Genomic DNA, 21,064 nt, shown 5'->3' with positions numbered 1-21,064 from the left:
CCATAACGAATCATTTTTCCAGCTAAATGTATCCGACGTACTGGAATCTTGTTGTAACTTTCGAATAAGTGCCCACACTTCTTCGTCATTCTTCCATTCCTCCCTTGCTTCGTTTATCCAATCTAGTTGGATAATAGAAATGGTGCACAACAATGCTTTCACATCCTCATCCTTTCTTGAGAGTGCATTGCCACCACATTTTGCTTCCCTTTTTTGTAGATGATTTCAAAGTCATAACCCAACATCTTTGTGACCCACTTTTGTTGCTCTTTAGAGGATAATCTTTGTTCTAAAAAGTATTTAAGGCTATCATGATCCGTTTTTACCTTGAAGTGTCTTCCCATTAGGTAGGGTCGCCATTTCTTAAGTGCATGGAGTATTGCCAACATTTCCTTCTCATAAATAGCTTTGTGTAAAAACTTTCCCTTGATTGGACAACTTTCAAAAGCAATGGGTCTTTCATCTTGCATTAAAACAGCACCAATTCCATTTCCTGAAGCATCACATTCCACAATAAAGGTTTTTGTGAAGTTTGGTGTAGCTAAGACAGGTGCTTGGCACATTGCCTCTTTAAGATGTTCGAAGGCCTTTGTTGCTTCTAGAGTCCATGAAAATGCATCTTTCTTCAATAGTGTTGTTAGAGGTGCTGCTATTCTCCCATAATTCTTAACAAACTTGCGATAATACCCTGTCAACCCGAGAAATCCTCGCAGATGTTTTATGGATGTGGGGATTTTCCATTCCTTAATGGCTTTAATTTTGCTAGGGTCTACCTTAACTCCTTCATGAGATACAATATGACCCAGATATTCCACCTCTTGTACTCCAAAGAAACATTTGGATCTTTTTGCATATAATTGTTTCTCCTCCAATAGTTGTAGCACCCTGTCAACATGTTCAACATGATCCTTCCAAGACTTGCTATAGATTAGTATATCATTAAAAAATACTAACACAAATTTTCTAAGGAATGGTTTGAAAATTGAATTCATCAAACCTTGAAATGTTGAGGGTGCATTGGTAAGGCCAAAAGGCATGACGAAAAAATTCATAATGACCCTCATGAGTTCTAAATGTTGTTTTCGGAATGTCTTCAGTCTTCATTCTGATTTGATGATATCCTGAACGAAGATCCAACTTGGTGAAGTAAATTGATCCATGCAATTCATCCAGTAATTCATCAATGACAGGAATGGGAAACTTATCTTTAATAGTGAGCTTGTTGAGATCCCTATAATCCAGACACACGTGCAATGATCCATCCTTCTTGTGCACCAATACTACTGGATCAGAGAAAGAACTTTGACTCGGTTGAATTATACCAGCCTCTAGCATTTCTGCAACCATACGTTCAATTTCACTCTTTTGGGCATAGGGATATCTGTACGGCCTGATGTTTGGAGGAACACTTCCTGGAATCAGATGAATAGCATGATCATGATCACGAATAGGTGGGAGACCTTTGGGAGTCTCAAATACCTTGGAATGATTGTCCAATACGTTTTGGAGATCTGGAGAAATAGATGATTCCAATGTGGAAACATCTAGCGAACATAATTGTGCAATTACACCTTTTCGTTCCTTTTTTAGAAGCTTTGTCATACAATTAGAGCTTATTATCTTTCCTGGTTTCCCTGCAATACCCCTTAATTCAACTTCCTTTCCTTCCACAGAAAATTTCATGAACAGTTCTTGAAAATTAAAAGCTATTGTACCCAAGGATTGTAGCCATTGGACTCCTAATACAACATTAGCACCTCCCATTGGAATGGAAAGCATTGGGCTAGTCAATACATATTCTCCCATGGATAGCTTGATATTATGGCACTTTCTAGAGCAATTTATTGTTCCTCCATTTGCAACCATCACTTGACACTCTTGTGTTGGATATAAGAAGCAATTCAATTCTTTTGCTACCGTACAATGAATAAAATTGTGGGTACTTCCTGAATCAATCAACACTATTAACTTTTTCTTCTTGATTTGTCCTTCTATCTTGATGGTTTGAGGAGTGGTAATTCCCGCCAATGCATTACAAGATATGGTCAGATTCATTTGTTCTCCATCTAGGCTTTGTTCCTGGAGTATATCCTCTTCTTTTGACCTTTCTTGCTCCTTTTCTTTTTCCTCTTCACAATCTATGTAGAATAATTTCTTCTCAACACACTTATGACCTTTAGTGTATTTGCTATCACAACTGTAACAAAGCCCTTTTTCTCTTTTTTCTTCCAATTGTTGTGGTGTCAACCTTATAGGTTGTGGAAGACTAGCGGACACAACACCTCCATCCTTATAGTTGTGAGTGGTATGCTTCTTGGTTGCCATAATTTTGCTTTCCATTTTTCTTGCTAATCTGAATGCCTTCTCTAATGAATCAGGTTCCCAAAGGCAAACATCATGTTGGATATTATCCTTTAAAGACCCTATGAACACATCAATCCTATGCTCCTCTGGAATATTTTTTACCCTTAAGTTCCTCTTCAATGTGCTCCATTATTGAACCCTTTTGTTTGAGACTTATCAATTGGCTAAAAAAAGTGTTGCTTTTTGTATCCTCATAATGTGCTATCAATTCTTCCATAAAAATTGCCCAAGTGATAAATTGTTTACAAGAGCAAAGCCATTGATACCATACAAACTAATTTGGTTCCAAATATAAAGTTTCAATACGTAACTTTTGTGTGTTTTGCACGTTATTGAGATCGAAAAATTGCTCCATCTGTAATATCCATGTTGCGGGATCCTTGCCATCAAACTTCATCATATCGATTTTTGGAATATGGTGCGTCTTCGATCCAACATTAGAGTCTATGAAATCATGATTAACATTTCCTTTGTTTGCATCATGAGTTTCCTTTACTCCCCTTTCACCATTAGTAAGTATTTATTGTAGAAAATTTTTCAAATCTGCCTTCAAATCTATCTTCAAATCGTCAATCTTGGCTTCCACACCCTTTATATTAGATTCCATGCCATTTATCTTAGCTTCTGTTAGCTTTTGTGAGGGTGAAATTTGTTGCACTTGGTCTTGTAATTATGATATATCATGTAGCATTTCTTCCTCTTCTTCATGAGTCATGCTAGAGCTTTCAGATTGCTTACTAGATGTTTGCATTTCCTTTCCTCGGGGCATCAGTTACCGATACTAATGCTCTACTATGCCCTTTGAATTCCTTCAAAATAATTTTTCAAACCAAAACTTAAGCAAAAATTTAAAAAATCTACACACCTTTTTTCACTTTGTAGGAGCTCGATATTCCCTTTAATGTATCTCTGTAATTTCGAATCATCTAGTTCTGAAATTGCGACCTGTGATAGTGTTATAGACATTTTTGTGCCTTACAGCTCCAAGCATGAAATGTCCATAAACCAAGGGATCCTAAGTCCCTAAAAGTGTTGTTCCGACCCCTAAAGGAACAAGGTCAACAAATTACAGCTTCTCCCAGAAGTTCTCCACCAGAAACTGCTCAGAATCAGTCAAATCAGGATCATTTCAGCTGCTCCACTGGCTAGCTGCGTTGCATAGCACCCAAATACACTAGCTAGGTGCATTGCAACGCACCTAAATGCACTACCAGGGTGCATTGAGCGGGAAATGACAAATGGCAGTGCCATTCCGCGAGGTGGAAAGACAATGGAAGCTTCCAGAATCTTCTCCAATGACACTTGCCTCACTGAGTTCGACCAAGGATGAGTAAGAGGCTCTCAGTCTCCAAGTGGAAGCAAGAACTGATAGAGAGAAGCCACTAGTCAAATCATAAGCTGACTCATCCTCCTTGCATACATCTATATATGGATCCCTCATCCCAGAGATCCAGAGGCTGGAATTTTGTACATTGCGAAGAATTGCTGTTGGTTTTGAGATAGATATCAGAGTATTGGGTGATTTATGTTTTGTTGGAGGTGAAGAGGGGCTTCTTTGCTGGGAGGTTGATGCTGGATCATGAATCATCGGTTGTAACTCCTCCTGGATCTTCTTGTTATATCAATAAAACTATTTGAGTTTCTCCTACATGCTTGTGTATCATTGATGTTTGTTACATTTGTATGTTTAGCTTAAATCTGATCCTAAGCTTTTTATGAATATAAAACCATGTCTTTGTATAGTTTCCTTCTTCTGTGATCTTGCAGGTATTTGGTGAAGCCGGGCAAGTAAGGGAGTAGGTAGCTGGAAGCTGTCAAAGAGGAGAGAGATTGGATCAAAGGACTAGCGCAAGACACAGGTTGGTTCATCCTATTCTTCTTTGTTTATAGTTCATAAAGAAGAATACAAAAGTAGTTTTCTCTGTTTGTTTCTAAGTTCACTGTCACACCTTAGTGGGATAGGGTCATTCTGAATAGACACTTTTCCCGTTAACAAAATGGCGACTCCGCTGGGGACGATCGTGTTTAGTTAGTTTGTTCGTGTTTCTCTTGTTGTTTGTTTCATAAACTTAGAAGTAGCAATCAAATTGCATTTGCCATTAACAAATGCAAAGTAGACATCTGCTGCTTCAATCCATTCACTGGATCTGTTTATGATTTGAACAGCTGATTCACAAATGATATGATTGCCTTTTGTGATAGCTCTTAGGCCTCCTTTAAATCTACCCTATGATTGTTCATTACTGATTGCTTTTACTCAGCCAAAAACCATAGATTAAACTGCAAAGCGTGACCCAGAACCCGAATAGAATTCTCGTTTTTGCCCCAGCGTAGGTGGTGGGCCCCAGTATTGTAGCAATAATGCTACAACTCCTGGAACTCCCTTCTTTAATTTTATCAACTTGGTAGTTCGTAACAAACTTGGAAGCGATGGTGCTGTATGCACAAGTACTAGCTCTTGCCGCAGCTGTCACTTGGTCAGCTGGCATAAGTCCGCTAGGAGCTTAAGCCAACTTCTATGAGCTCTTAGAAGAAGCTTTTTAATTGATGGATGAAAGCTAACTCGAAGGAAGCTAATCTAATTGCGAAAAGAAAATGAAAGCCAAAAAGGAACGCAAACCCTAGAAAACCCTAATTCTACCAGCTAGTCCTACTGACGCAAAGGAGAGCATGCAAACTACTGAAAGAGATGCCATTACTTCTAGGAAGGTAAAATTCATGTGTCTAAGTTATCACTATCTGAAGAAAAAATCTTTTTGTATTTTTTATTAAGTTATTAGAATTATCATGCATGTGCTTTTAACTAGCTTTTCACTGTGCAGAGGTGGATCAAGGAGGAGAAGCGCTTGGGAAAGGTTGGGAAGGTTCAGAGAGGGTCTAAAGGGTCCCTAACACGCTTCCAGAGAGTCTCAAAAAGTTTGGCTGCCAAGAAACCGTGTTTATGAGCTTCTACAGGAAGTCTGCAGGGGTTCTACAGGATGTTCAGGATTTCTACAGGATGTTCTGTAACGGAATTTCGGAGCATGGGTGAGTGAGGTAAGGTGCATGAATGGATAGGGAGGCAGGGTAGGGGCCTGAAATGACCCAAGGACTGATGGATAGAGTTGAGGAGAAGGTGTAGATGGCTGGACTTGTTCCAAGAAGACTGAAGTAATGTTGCACAAAAGGTAGGGTTATGAGGGCAGTATGGCAACGTGAGGCAAGAAACCAAGTTAGGAGATGGAGAAGAGGGGTTTGAGGGAGTCTGGGTAGACAAAGAAGTGGTACAGGTGCTCTGCAATTTGTGTTTCCAACTGAACCAACAAAGACATGCAAGAAAACAAAGATCTAGTTATGCTACCCTAATATGATCTAGCTAACAGTAACAAGAATGGACAACAGCTTTATTTGCAAGGAAACCATGTATATTAACTATGAAATGAAGCATTCAAAGATCTAAACATGTAACCAACTTCTGCAAATGAAAACCAAACACTAATGATTGCATGGCAAAGCAAAGTCAGTGTTTTTGTGGGCAACAAAGTCATCCTAGTCACAGCTCCTGATCCCACTGAGGGAGAGGTGAAACCACAGATGTTTGTTGGCCCTTTTCTTGAAGATTTTTCTGTTAACAACCTATCAACTAAATCTGGGCATGAAAATCTATTTTACACATAAGAAACAAACTAAATAACAAAACAAGAGTTAGATCTAAGTAGCAGATTTTATTCTAAGAATGCAGCAAAAACACATAAAGATAATCAAAGGAGGTATTGGGCGCTTGAGATGGGCCCAACCCCAAGAGCTACAACCTCCTAAGAGAGATTTAGAGCTGGTGCAAAGCTAGATTCATCTTTATTGATCAAGAAATGAAGAGTTACATCAAAACTGTCCACAAGGAGAACTTGAAAATGAGCTGACAACAAAACTAATCTATTGCCTAGAAATCGAACTACAAAATGACTACAACAAGACTATGAAATGACTAAATACCAGCTACAAAATGACTAACCACTAGCTAACCAAAATGAGGCCCTAAGCCTTCTTATGTATACAAATTGAGGACCCCAACAGTCCTCCTAAACTTTAGGGACTCGGTTGCCCAAAACTTGTAGTTAACAGCAATCCTACTTGACTTGCTTGGCTGCCCTTGTGCTAATTGATTTGGTGGCCTTTGAACTCCGAGTTGATGGTGGAGAATTCGAGGTAAGGGCCCATAAATGAAGGGGACACCTTCCTACAAATCCTCTCCCTTGTTCTCCCACGAATTTGGCTGCCAAGTGCTCATAAAGACCTTCAATTTTGTCTCCAAATTGACCAAAAAGGCTACACAAAGCACCCATTAGACTTGTTGGCATAATGACTAACCAAATTCACTCTATTAGCATAAATATAATAAAAAACATGCAATAAACTAATGAGAATGGTGGATTAAGTCAAATTATGAGGTTGAATGAGCCCAAATAATTATCCATTTTTGGGGCTCATCATCACCCCCCTACTGAAAGTGTTGCTCATCCTCTGAGCAACCAATCTCTCTCCTCATCTTTGATGGCCCGTGTGGCCTCCTTGTCATGCCAAGCTTCTGAAGTGATGTCCTCTTCTTTGTCATGAAACTGTGCTTCTTTGCTTTGGTTCTTCCCACTGCCTGTTGCTTTTCCTGTTTTATGAGTTGTCCCATATCTATGTTTGAAAGAATAATCTTTGTCATCTATTGAAGTATATGATACAAAATATTTGCGTCATCTGACCCTTTTGGAAAATATATTCCTGCTTTATTCATGGGTTATTTCTCGTAAAAGTATAATTACTAGAAAAACTCAGCAGAAATTAATTACTTTCTTCCTGGTCATCTAGCAAAACTTTGACAACAAAATTGGCAGTCAATTGTTTCATTTATGGCTCTGCATGTGTTTCAAGGAAAATAAGAACTTTATGTCAACAATTTTAGTTATAGACACTGCTGAATTCATTTCTGTTATCAACATTCTACTGCTCTGTTTTGAATTCATGATCATATTGCAGAGATGGCATCTTTCCTCAACAATTAATTCTCCCCATGTTCCATATTGGTCTAGGATAAATTCAAATTATTTTGAAGAAAATCTCATACAACTCCTAAGAGATGAAAGAACCTACCAAAGGTATTCTTACTCTTTGATTTCCATATCGTTCAATGAGGCAGGGGGCTTTCATCAATATCCTTCAATGCAAGCCTATATATAACTAAGAACTTCACTGGTCATTTTTCCTCTACTGTTTTGGATAACTTTGAATGGTATGTATCAACTGAATCACTTCAAAATATACAGTTTTGTCCCATAATCAATTCCCTGGTGAAGACTCACCAATGAAGAAGCAGAACATTTCAAGTCAGAAAATAATGTTCTATCTGGAAAAACTTTGTAATCTCGAGCTCTCTTCCTTGCTTTCATTCAAGTGCTTCTTGTGCTCAAGACTTCACGCTCCATCCCTGTTTAGTCTGTCCAAACTCTGCCGCGGAGAAGCAATCCATTTGTTCCTGGGCTGTAGTTGTTTTGCAACAACCTTGACTTCAACTAAACAATAGGCTTTCTTCAAGCTTCAAACTGGATGAAGAAAAACTTGGGCTTCTCTGCTCTGGAAGACTCTGCTGTACTTTCCTGTAAAACGTCTTCCTGTAGAATGCTAGCCGGATTCTATAGGATGTCTCTGCGCCTCTGCACGATCTTGGTATGCGGGAGAATTTTGAACAGGCCAAAAAAAATCAGCGAAGGATGATAGGTTAACCGATTGTGGGAGCAGAGGATGCATCTTCAGTTGAACAGGTTGCAAGTGCAAGTTGAATAACAATCTATGAATTTCAGCTGAGCGCTCATTAATTTCTGCGTGATTTTTGGTGGAGTGAGGTGGCAAAGACGTGTGCTGGCCCATGCAAACTGTTGTGCTATCATGAACTGCAGTGGTTAACTATTTGTTCTCTGCTTGTATTCACTTCCATTAGTTGCACTGGAGTTTAGAATATCCACAACTGTCTGTGTTTTTTAAATTTCACGTGAATGACTGATCCATGCATGCTGCGTGATTTTTGCCTTGATGAGTGCAATCGAATCTGGCTAGCTTCCTGGCTGAATCCACCCATCTCATTCGTTCATGCAATGCTTAGATTAGATTCATGCAATAGAGGAACAAGGTTTAGTCACGTACCTGAAGTCAAATGGCTGCTGTGAAGCTTTTTGCTGCTGCATGCTCGTATTCTGCTGCTGCATGCTTGGATCCTTTGGTTGCATGAGGGCTTGGCTGATGATTTTTTATTGTTTTTCCTTGTGCAGGTGTCCTCTGGCCAGATCTAAGCTCCAGGCAATTGTTTCCACGTTCAAATCTGCACGTTCAAGCTGCTGCTGCTGCATTGTCACAGAACCAGAACTTGTTTTCGCCATTGCTCCCAAACGGTAAACCGGATTGATCTGAAACTTGCTGAGCATGTTCCTATCATCATTATGCATCTCCCATAGAAAAATCGTGATCAATGGATGCACGGATTTCGAGAAAAATGGAAAATGGCTGAAGATTTCAGAGATCAATTTCTCGGAAACCGTGCATCAGAATCGGCTAAAACTGCTTGGGTAGGTTACTATCACTCACATGCATATCCCCATGAAATAGGTTTTGAAACAGATGCACGGATATGGAGAAAATGCAAAAATGGCTGATGGTGATGGAGGCTGATTTCTTGGAAACCGTGCACCGGAACGACATGAAATTGCTCAGGCATGTTTTCATCACCCTTGTACGATTCCCCATAAAACAGTTTGTCAAATGGATGCATGGTTTTCAAGTTATGGCAAAAACAAATTCTGTTCTATGTGTTTTTGCTTCAAGGCACTTTGCATTTTTGTTGCATGGTATGAAAAAATGAATTTTGGCTGTGATGCAGGTATGGAGATGATGGAGGAGGAGTTGGAAGATTGCATGAGGACTTCTGAACCCTTGAGGAAGCTACCATGTTCGCCAAACCACTTTTTTAAATCCATGTCTAGTTTCCCACAATTTCTATAGGAAGTTCCTGTAGAAGCACAATGAGAAGCACAATGAGGTGGAAAAAATGATGGAGAAAGGCAAGGGATGGACACACAAGTGCTTGTAGGCCTAATCAACAGATTCCCACCATCAAATTCCATTTTAGACTTGAATTTGGTTCGTCCAAAGGTTCTACAGGATGTTTCCTGTAGAAATACAGAGCTTCCTGTAGAAGGCACAAGAAAAATTCCTTTAACCTTGATTTGAGTGCTCCTCCTGTCATGAAACGTCCTTCTTGCAACCTGCAATTAGCCAATGGAATTAGTTTTATTTTTCTTTTTCTTTTTCTCTTTTGTTTTTTTTTTTGAAAAACAACTAGGGCGCCTCATGGAGGTTTTCACCCTAATTGCCTGCCTTGGGCACCTCCAAGGGAGGTTTTCACCCAAAGATCTTATTCTCTTTTCTCTCTTTTTCAACCCATTGACCGTCTCATGGAGGTTTTCAATCAATGAGCCAATCTAAGGCGCCTCCGAGGAGGTTTTCACCTTAGATTTCTATTTTCCTCTTTTTTCATTTTTTCTTTTCTTTTCTTTTTTCCCTTTTTTTTTTTTTTTTTCTACCCTACCCTACTTGAAAAACAAAATCATTTTCAAGTATAAGAATACTTCCAATGGAGCCATGTGCACATCAAGATTAGAGAAAAAATGATGTGAAGGCTCGAAATGCATGCTTGGACAACTATCCGGACTTTAGAGACCAAATGATCTGACTTTGAAGGGATCAAACATAGCTGAAGAAGATAGTACCGTTGCAACTTAGTGACCATCTGAAACCATATCTCAATATAGCTCTGATATCCTTGGTCCTTTTGCTGATCTGGATCATTCTTCATGTCACCTTCTATCATGACCTTCTCATCTTCCTCTTTTTGCTGATCTTTCTCTTGAGTACATGGAGGATTTGATGGTAACCATGAGGGAACTCTCTCAATCTCTAATTTTGATGCCTTTTCTTCATCAAGTGAAGCCCATGGTTCTTTGATCTCCTCTTTGGAATCTTCTTTTTCCTTTGGTCCTTCAATGTTGTCAATATAATCTCTGTTTTGCAACACTCTTCCTAAGCTTTGGTGAACATCATTGAGCTCAAAAGGAGTCATTTGCACATGTTGCGCCTCAGCTTTGCAATTGGGTTGAGCTACTCCATTGTATGGCTTTGGAAATGGTACGGGTAGTTGAGTGGAGGTGTGAAATTGAGATGGAGATGGATGGAATTGTGGTTGGGTAGGCATTTGGGGTTGCCTTGGTGGAGGAGGAGGCGATGGTTGTGGATGAGCAGGTGGTGGAGGAAAATGAGCGGGATGAGAGTTGTACTGGGGCCTCCACTCTTGATAAGGTGCATTCCATTGAGGCTGTGGCTGAGCATAAGAGTGAAATGAATGAGAAACTGGTAGGGAATAATATGGATCTGTGAAGGAACAAGGAGAATATGACCAAGGAGGAGGTGTAGACCAGGAAGGATGAGCATGGGGACCCCAAGAAGGCATGAAAGTGGCTTGATAGGGGTCATAATAGGTCTCGGATTTCCCTTGCACTTCCTGTTGATAAGATCTAGGTTCATGTGGCCTCCTTTGGTTCATATAATAGAGTGATTCAGTGGCTCCTTTAACTCTTTGATATGCAACTTTAACTCCAGGCAAGGAAGGGCACTGATTCGTAGGATGGTATTCTTCACAGACAAAACACACTTCTAGGGAATGCATTGGACATTCGTTCCTAGGATGCTTTCTAGTGCACCTAGGACAAAAGATGACCAAAGCCCTCTTGGCTTCCTCTTGCTTCTTTTGGATCCACAGGGTATCCAATTGCATGGCAAGAAACTGCCTCATATCACTCTTGAAATCTTCTATTTGATCTTCAAATTCGTCTTTGGACAAGGGACTGCTCCCAACATTTCTGCTTGTAGCCATTTGCTCCAGAGGAATGTTTTCTTCTTCTTCTCCCCTAGAGGTTCTTCAGATATGTCTTGATGTCCACCCAGGGGTTCTTCTTAGTCACATCCATCGAAGAAGAGAGAAGGTTGGCTGTGTGAAGCAAAGGGGGGTGTTGTGAAAATATTTTTCTAACTTATCTCTACTCCTACCAGGCATGAAAGGAAATATTTTTGGTTGATTTTTGCTTTTTTCTACTTCTACCTGCAAAACTGAAATAGATTGAACTGCAACTAACTATCTTGCTAAAATGAAAATGTGGAATTGAAATGAAAGCAGGAAAGGACTAATCTATTTTGCTCAAATGAAATTGCAGGAATGAAATGCTAGTCTACGCTTGCGGAATTGAAATGCTAATCTACGCTTGTAGAAATGAAATTGCGGAATTGAAATGTTAATCTATGAAAGCGGGAAATTCTAATCTACTTTTGCAAAAAGGAAATTTCATAATGGAAACGAAATAAACTACTTAGCAGAAGATTGTAGTGGAAAATAGAAGAAAAGCGACAATCACCAATACTCTGACGCTTCCTCGGCAACGGCGCCAAAAAGATGGTGGGCCCCAGTATTGTAGCAATAATGCTACAACTCCTGGAACTCCCTTCTTTAATTTTATCAACCCGGTAGTTCGTAACAAACTTGGAAGCGACGGTGCTGTATGCACAAGTACTAGCTCTTGCCGCAGCTGTCACTTGGTCAGCTGGAACAAGTCCGCTAGGAGCTTAAGCCAACTTCTATGAGCTCTTAGAAGAAGATTTTTAATTGATGGATGAAAGCTAACTCGAAGGAAGCTAATCTAATTGCGAAAAGAAAATGAAAGCCAAAAAGGAACGCAAACCCTAACAAACCCTAATTCTACCAGCTAGTCCTACTGACGCAAAGGAGAGCATGCAAACTACTGAAAGAGATGCCATTACTTCTAGGAAGTTAAAATGCATGTGTCTAAGTTATCACTATCTGAAGAAAACATCTTTTTGTATTTTTGATTAAGTTATTAGAATTATCATGCATGTGCTTTTAACTAGCTTTTCACTGTGCAGAGGTGGATCAAGGAGGAGAAGCACTTGGGAAAGGTTGGGAAGGTTCAGAGAGGGTCTAAAGGGTCCCTAACACCCTTCCAGAGAGTCTCACAAAGTTTGGCTGCCAAGAAACTGTGTTTATGAGCTTCTACAGGAAGTCTGCAGGGGTTCTACAGGATGTTCAGGATTTCTACAGGATGTTCTGTAACGGAATTTCGAAGCATGGGTGAGTGAGGTAAGGTGCATGAATGGATAGGGAGGCAGGGTAGGGGCCTGAAATGACCCAAGGACTGATGGATAGAGTTGAGGAGAAGGTGTAGATGGTTGGACTTGTTCCAAGAAGACTGAAGTAATGTTGCACAAAAGGTAGGGTTATGAGGGCAGTATGGCAACGTGAGGCAAGAAACCAAGTTAGGAGATGGAGAAGATGGGTTTGAGGGAGTCTGGGTAGACAAAGAAGTGGTACAGTTGCTCTGCAATTTGTGTTTCCAACTGAACCAACAAAGACATGCAAGAAAACAAAGATCTAGTTATGCTACCCTAATATGATCTAGCTAACAGTTACAAGAATGGACAGCAGCTTTATTTGCAAGGAAACCATGTATATTAACTATGAAATGAAGCATTCAAAGATCTAAACATGTAACCAACTTCTGCAAATGAAAACCAAACACTAATGATTGCATGGCAAAGCAAAGTCAGTGTTTTTGTGGGCAGCAAAGTCATCCTAGTCACAGCTCCTGATCCCACTGAGGGAGAGGTGAAACCACAGATGTTTGTTGGCCTTTTTCTTGAAGATTTTTTTGTTAACAACCTATCAACTAAATCTGAGCATGAAAAACTATTTTACACATAAAAAACAAACTAAATAACAAAACAAGAGTTAGATCTAAGTAGCAGATTTTATTCTAAGAATGCAGCAAAAACACATAAAGATAATCAAAGGAGGTATTGGGCGCTTGAGATGGGCCCAACCCCAAGAGCTACAGCCTCCTAAGAGAGATTTAGAGCTGGTGCAAAGCTGGATTCATCTTTATTGGTCAAGAAATGAAGAGTTACATCAAAACTGTCCACAAGGAGAACTTGAAAATGAGCTGACAGCAAAACTAATCTATTGCCTAGAAATCGAACTACAAAATGACTACAACAAGACTATGAAATGACTCACTACCAGCTACAAAATGACTAACCACTAGCTAACCAAAATGAGGCCCTAAGCCTTCTTATTTATACAAATTGAGGACCCCAACAGTCCTCCTAAACTTTAGGGACTCGGTTGCCCAAAACTTGTAGTTAACAGCAGTCCTACTTGACTTGCTTGGCTGCCCTTGTGCTAATTGATTTGGTGGCCTTTGAGCTCCGAGCTGATGGTGGAGAATTCAAGGTAAGGGCCCATAAATGAAGGGGAAACCTTCCTACAAATCCTCTCCCTTGTTCTCCCACGAATTTGGCTGCCAAGTGCTCATTAAGACCTTCAATTTTGTCTCCAAATTGACCAAAAAGGCTACACAAAGCACCCATTAGACTTGTTGGCATAATGACTAACCAAATTCACTCTATTAGCATAAATATAATCAAAAACATGCAATAAACTAATGAGAATGGTGGATTAAGTCAAATTAGGAGGTTGAATGAGCCCAAATAATTATCCATTTTTGGGGCTCATCAACAGGCTCTGTGAAGAAGTTCTTCATTTCAACGCACTTCTCGAGAGGGCTACCTGCGCTGCAATGCAGTTTCTCTGTGTAACAGGTGCGCTGATCAGCCTAGCCCTGTGCAGCTGAGGTTCTTGTGCTTCATTCTTTCCAGTTTTGTCTTTGTTTTTTGCAGCCTGTGATCAGTGCATGTGTCTGTTTAAAAACCCCTTTTCCTTGCTGTAATTCCGCCTCCTTTGTACAAAAAGTCTGTAGACGTTTTTGTGTGTTTGTTACGTCATTTACAGTTTTCCATTGCAAAAGTAGAATAGTCATACTATCGTCCTTTGATTTAGATCTGTCGCAAGTGTCGATTTTGATCATAGGAGAAAGTTTATTTGCTGTTGACAGTCGATTATGCTTTTACTTTTGCCTTTGGTTTGAATTTGTGACTTTCTAGTGTCGAAACGAGTATTTATTTCAAAATCATAAAGTGTCGTAATCATCTCTACCTTTTGATTTCGAAAAGAAGCTGGTTTGTGTTTGTCACTTGAAAGCAAATTCAGATTTGTACATCAACTTTCTTTTTAGGCATCAATATTAAGAAAGTGAAAAACAAATACATGCACATGTGCATTTGCATATTGACAGTCTGTTTGGTTTGATTTAGGAAAGTGCATTTACAGTGTGCTCTTTGTTCTTTGTGAAAAGATTGTGTCTTTCTTTTCCCCTTGTAGCTAGGATTTTCATTGCTGAAAAGAGATAAAAGTTTTCTTATCATCTTTAGATTGCATTTTAGGAATTACATCTACATCTTGTGGTGAACCCAAAAGGCAAACTTCATAAGAAAGATCAACTTAAAATAAATTCAATGAACTTAACAACGCTTTGGAACTTAACGCACAACATTTAGAGGTCTAGGCTAGAGACATATTCCGGCGTCGTAAAGCCTGGTAACTGTTGTCCTCACTGATGGTTGGGTGATTCCTCCACTTTGAGACGATAAGTGCCAGTACGGACTTGTGCTCCCACGTATCGTCGAGTATATATTGGGAGACCCCTATAGGCTTAAAACCTTTTATCCATAGGAAGCTGTGTCGACCGCCCTACTGATCGCAATGCATCGAACACAACATTCGGGAAGATTGACTGCCATACCGTAAAAAGTATTATGCAGTTTTGCGATTGGTTTGGTACTCCCTCTACCTAGATCTCCAGAGTAGTCCCTTTCGTTCCTTTTCAGACTCCTTAACGGAAAAGGTCCATCTGAGCACTTGTCACTTCAGGCTCATTAAAAATCGAAGGAGACTAGAGTCATCTTTTGTTTTTTCTCGACTCTTAAAAACTGAAAATACAAGATGTGTCAAAGCGTCTGAAAATTTATTTTAAATGGAATATTCATTACCCTTTTCCTACGTTGATCTTAGGTTGAGAAAATGGAGTCTACCAACCAAGGAATTCCCCTTGGTGGAGATCCTAGTCCCTTCTCCTCTTGGGGAGATGTTGGTGCACCCCATATGGCCACATTGTCGCTTCCAGGACTGACAATTGGCTTGCTGGTATGGCTCTTCTCAACCAATGTCGTTCAGAACACCACTATTCCTGAACAATCGAATCAGCAATTAGACGAGTCCAGAGTTGCCCACCAGCTTTCTACTTCCTCTAATTCTTCCTCTCCTCCTTCCTCTTCGCTTGATGGAACTGGTAAAGCTAAAAGCCATGTTCCTAAGGAGAAGAAGGAAAAGAAGAATAAAGAGAAGAAGAAGAAGGAGCCAAAGGAAAATGGGGGAAAACTAGTGTCGTCTAATGAAAATCCACACACTGCACCGACCAGGCCTAAATCGCCATGTGTCATTTGCAAAGGAGACCACTTTCATAGAGATTGTCCTTGCATCCCCCGGATACTAAGGGACTGGTCTCCTCGTTTGCACAATCCGGTGTCATCAACCTCTGGTGATCATGTTGAAAGCACACCGTCAACTAGCGAAAGTGAAGCCCCAGGACAAAAAGGGAAAGCTAAATTTCCTTGTAAGCTGTGCGAAGGCAGTCATGCCGTCCACCGTTGTCCCTTCTTAGATGAAGCTAAAAGAGTTTTGGATGATCGTCCGGTTTCACCGTTACGACTTCCTCCTGGATATAAAAAACTCTTGCCGAGTCCGTCGCTTGTTGAGAATCCAGCTGGCCCGCTCAAGTGGTCGGCTGAAGCGCCTATCATTGAAGATAAACCAACTGAATCCATACCAGATGAAAGTCAAAAGGTCGAGGCGGTAGTTGACCCGGTCTTGCCTTCAGAGGTTTCATCTTCAGATGATACAGTCACTGAAGAGAACAAAGATGACACTGTCCAAATTCTCTTCATCAACACAGACTTCAACGAACATGGGGGCAATCTACCCATTCCTTTACCGCAGGAAGGAAGTTCGTCAGAGCCATACTCGGCCGTCTACTCGGTCCCACCTCCAAGCAACCTAGTTGTCTCCTTCGACTGGAATCAACTAGGCAGACCCCGTTTACCAGCAAGCATACCATTCCGAATTATCATTCAAATATATAGAATGGCCATGGCTGGTACCATCATAGATGAGGGGGCTTCTGTGAGTATCCTTTCCTCTATTGCTTGGAAAGCGATTGGTTCGCCATCGCTTTTGCCTGAGATGAGAAATCTGACAGGCTTTGATAAAGGAACCAGTCGACCTTTAGGGATCCTTCCCGATGTGCCCATAACATTGAGAGGGAAGACAGTTCGCATGAACGTAATGGTAGTTCAAGGACCCTTGGATTATAACCTACTCCTTGGACGAGACTATATTTATTGCATGGGAGCCATCATCTCCTCACTCTTTAGAGTAATGTGTTTTCCGCACGAAGGAAGAGTGGTCAAGCTCGTGGACCAGCTTTCATTTCCCGGATCACGCATAGCAAATAGTCATATACCGTCCCTAAATGGTCTTTTCACGCAAGAAATGTCTCAATCCCTGGTCCGTCCTCCCGATGAGCGCGAGTAATTCGGAGGGATATGACTGAAACCCAGGGGGCATGCGTCCTAGTCTGCTTCGGCAGGAAAACTTCGGGTATAGGGTAGGTTTCCGCGGGAGAATATGACTAGTTTGTACCCCGTCCGTCAGTGGAAGAGGAGTTATTCTAGAATAAGATTCTCTTGTCAAAATTATGTGAGTTGGCGGGCATCGTCGCTCACCTTTGTTTATCTCGGTAGACATCTCCGAATAAATGTTTCATTCGCAACGCGAATAAGACAATCTTTGGTAACCTGTAAGAGGTAGGCCTCTCCTGATAGAACAAATGTTTTGTCTGCAAATTGAGGGGTAACCTTGAAACCATATTTTATCCCTGGGGGCATGCAAACCTTTTGGAGTGCAAGCGAGGGGCGGCTATTTATTTTTTAAATTTTTAGGACCTCTAACCCTTTAAACTCGTAGGATTAGTCGTCACCTAACTTGCATAAAGAAAGGATGTGGGGCAAAAATCTAAAAATTGCCATTTTTTTATATGAGATATTCTTATCATATGACTGGATTAATCAAGCAGTTTTAGCACATAGTTCAAGCTCGTTAAAAAATAAACATAAGACATGAGAAAATGTTTCCACCCGTGTTTAAGCTCGTTAAAAAATGAACTATTCCCCGGTAAATAACCACCGTGAATGTAGCATTTCAGCCATTAAAGCCTTGGTCGTGTTTGCACCGTCACCTCCACTTTTTCATTGGCCGATCATTCACCTCCATTTGATTGTTTACCCATTTTTAGGAACAGCTACGAAGAGTGATTTGACTAGCCATCCTTGTGACACTGCCGTGATTGGAAAATTCCAAACCTTACCTGGAATCAGCTGCTACCCATTTTATCACTCGTTCCTCAAAAGACGAGTCTTCTTTAAGCTCTTTTCAACTGACTCGTAAAATATGAAAAGATTGCCGAGTTTTGGCCTTCCAGCTCATTAAAGCGACCGGAAGTGCTATCCCTCCTCTAGATTTTAATCTTTTTGGACCTGAGGGATTATTGCACAAAAAGATCAAGTGCTTGTTTTGTTCGGCTCGTTAAAACTATCGAAAATTCATCCCTTCTGTATTGTTTTATACTTTTTCGGACTTAAGGGATTAGATGACGAAAAAGGAATTTTGGAGTTACCTTTACGTACTTTTTCAGACTCTCTAAAAATGAAAAGGACCGAGTTATCTTTGTCGTTAAACTCGTTAAAAAGATTAAATAGTGACAAAATTGTCTTTAGACGAGAACGAGTTTCACTATCGCTAGGCTCGTTAAAACATAGCGATGGGTTTGCCCGAAGGGCAAATTATAGAACACGCATATGTTATCCTCCTCAAGCTTGACAAAAATAAAGAGGTACTGGTCAGCAATGACTGGGGAAAAATTGGGAAGAAAACTCAAAGAATCTTTATTGGTAGCAAGTCGCTCTTGAACATGACACTTCCACTCCGTGTCCGAGTCGGGTTGGGTTGTTTCATTCACCGGTCACATCACCATGGTCACACCATACCATCCACATTTGGGGTAAATGCTACCGATCCATCACATAAGTGTCGCCGACATGTTCAAGAGAAGTCATCCAGAGAAGTCACCTGTGTCCCATCCACTACCATACATTATACTTCATTCTTTCATGACCGCCATCCTGAACCGTATATCATCAGATTGTTTTCACCTCCATCAAAATCATTTGCTCCGTTCCGTGTCATTGATGTGGGATTCATTAAGGCCCTCCTTTGACGGATCGCTTCTTGTCGACATCAGCTCATTATCCAAGAAATTGGTCTAGGAACACCCCATCAGTACTTTGAAGCTTGCATGCCTCAATGGCAAGTTTCTCACTTCCGGCGACAGGTATACATCAATGACCTCCGACCGAAAGATTTTGCGTGGTGTTCAACGCCAAATCCTTTATTCACACCACGTGAATTGTACTGCAGGACCTTGAGGGTCATCATCATTATCGGTGATTCCTCTCGCGCTTGTTAACAGTTTACATCATTGACTGGTAATCAAGCGATGTCTTTCCATGTTCGACTTGAAAACATTTCTCACATGGATTGACTTGTACTTCGAGTGAAGATCGGACGAGATTGAAGACCCCAGATCTAGTTTCATCCATCCGGGCTGCGATATATATTCAGGAAAATAAAAACATTGAAATGTACAGCATTGCAGCACAGATAATCATCCTACCAAAAGGATGATGGCTCTATCAGAATCATCAGTCTACCATCAGACGATTGTCTATCCTATGTACATGAAAATGAATTTATAAAGCTGAGCATGGGAATGCCCGCCTCAGCTAGATCATGAAAACAGTATGAAGATAATGTATTGTATTGTATCTTATTACAGGTCTCCTCCCAGCATTGAAAGAACTTCGGATCCTCCTAATAAAGCATTTCACCCGATAAACAGCCTCATACTTTAGGGGGCAACTGTTATAGACATTTTTGTGCCTTACAGCTCCAAGCATGAAATGTCCATAAACCAAGGGATCCTAAGTCCCTAAAAGTGTTGTTCCGACCCCTAAAGGAACAAGGTCAACAAATTACAACTTCTCCCAGAAGTTCTCCACCAGAAACTGCTCAGAATCAGTCAAATCAGGATCATTTCAGCTGCTCCACTGGCTAGCTGCGTTGCATAGCACCCAAATACACTAGCTAGGTGTGTTTCAACGTACCTAAATGCACTACCAGGGTGCGTTGAGTGGGAAATGACAAATGGCAGTGCCATTCCGCGAGGTGGAAAGACAATGGAAGCTTCCAGAATCTTCTCCAATGACACTTGCCTCACTGAGTTCGACCAAGGATGAGTAAGAGGCTCTCAGTCTCCAAGTGGAAGCAAGAACTGACAGAGAGAAGCCACTAGTCAAATCATAAGCTGACTCATCCTCCTTGCATACATCTATATATGGATCCCTCATCCCAGAGATCCAGAGGCTGGAATTTTGTACATTGCAAAGAATTGCTGTTGGTTTTGAGATAGATATCAGAGTATTGGGTGATTTATGCTTTGTTGGAGGTAAAGAGGGGCTTCTTTGCTGGGAGGTTGATGCTGGATCAGGAATCATCGGTTGTAACTCCTCCTGGATCTTCTTGTTATATCAATAAAACTATTTGAGTTTCTCCTACATGCTTGTGTATCATTGATGTTTGTTACATTTGTATGTTTAGCTTAAATCTGATCCTAAGCTTTTTATGAATATAAACCCATGTCTTTGTATAGTTTCCTTCTTCTGTGATCTTGTAGGTATTTGGTGAAACCGGGCAAGGGAGGGAGCAGGTAGCTGGAAGCTATCAAAGAGGAGAGAGATTGGATCAAAGGACTAGCGCAAGACACAGGTTGGTTCATACTATTCCTCTTTGTTTATAGTTCATAAAGAAGAATACAAAAGTAGTTTTCTTTGTTTGTTTCTAAGGTCACTGTCACACCTTAGTGGGATAGGTTCGTTCTGAATAGACACTTTTCCCGTTAACAGATAGCCCTCTGTGTCCTCTTTCCAATGCCACCAGTCTGACCCCAATTGGATTCTCTAATGAAGAGTTATGCCAAATCTCCCACAGTGACCTGATTATAGACTAATTCAGTAGATCAAACTTGTACGACGTTCCATGAGTCACTGTTTTGAACTTTGGCTCTAAAAAATATATAAAAAAAGCTACAGCCCGTCCTCTTTCTGTAACTTCTTACAAAATTTCAATCCGATGCTAAAAGAGAAAGTTATGACGATTTTCCCTAGGTCACCTGTTTGGAATGTAATTCAGGAGTCTGCAAAAAGACCAACTTCCTCAAATCATATCTCCGCAAATATAGTGCAAACAGCTCTAATATTCGGACCCGAGGTTCAGCTCGATTTCTTCTCAAATGGGTTTTTTTTAGCTTCTGAAACATCGTAGAACAAAATTTATAGCGAAAATTCCACGATGACCTGTTTGGAGCAGTGAAACCCTAGAATCCAAAGCTCTAATACCAAATGTTATGAAACTAGCTCAAGAAAAGATAGAAAAGATAGATCAACGCCTTAGAATTCAGCCTCTTCGAGGGGGAAACCTCCTTTATATTACATAAAT

This window comes from Pinus tabuliformis, chromosome 2_2 (assembly GCF_031772625.1).
Source record: "Pinus tabuliformis cultivar Carrire ecotype Pingquan chromosome 2_2, CPIR1, whole genome shotgun sequence".
Classification (NCBI taxonomy): Eukaryota; Viridiplantae; Streptophyta; class Pinopsida; order Pinales; family Pinaceae; genus Pinus; species Pinus tabuliformis.
The sequence above is the reverse complement of the archived record's forward strand: the minus strand, read 5'-3'. Positions refer to the sequence as shown.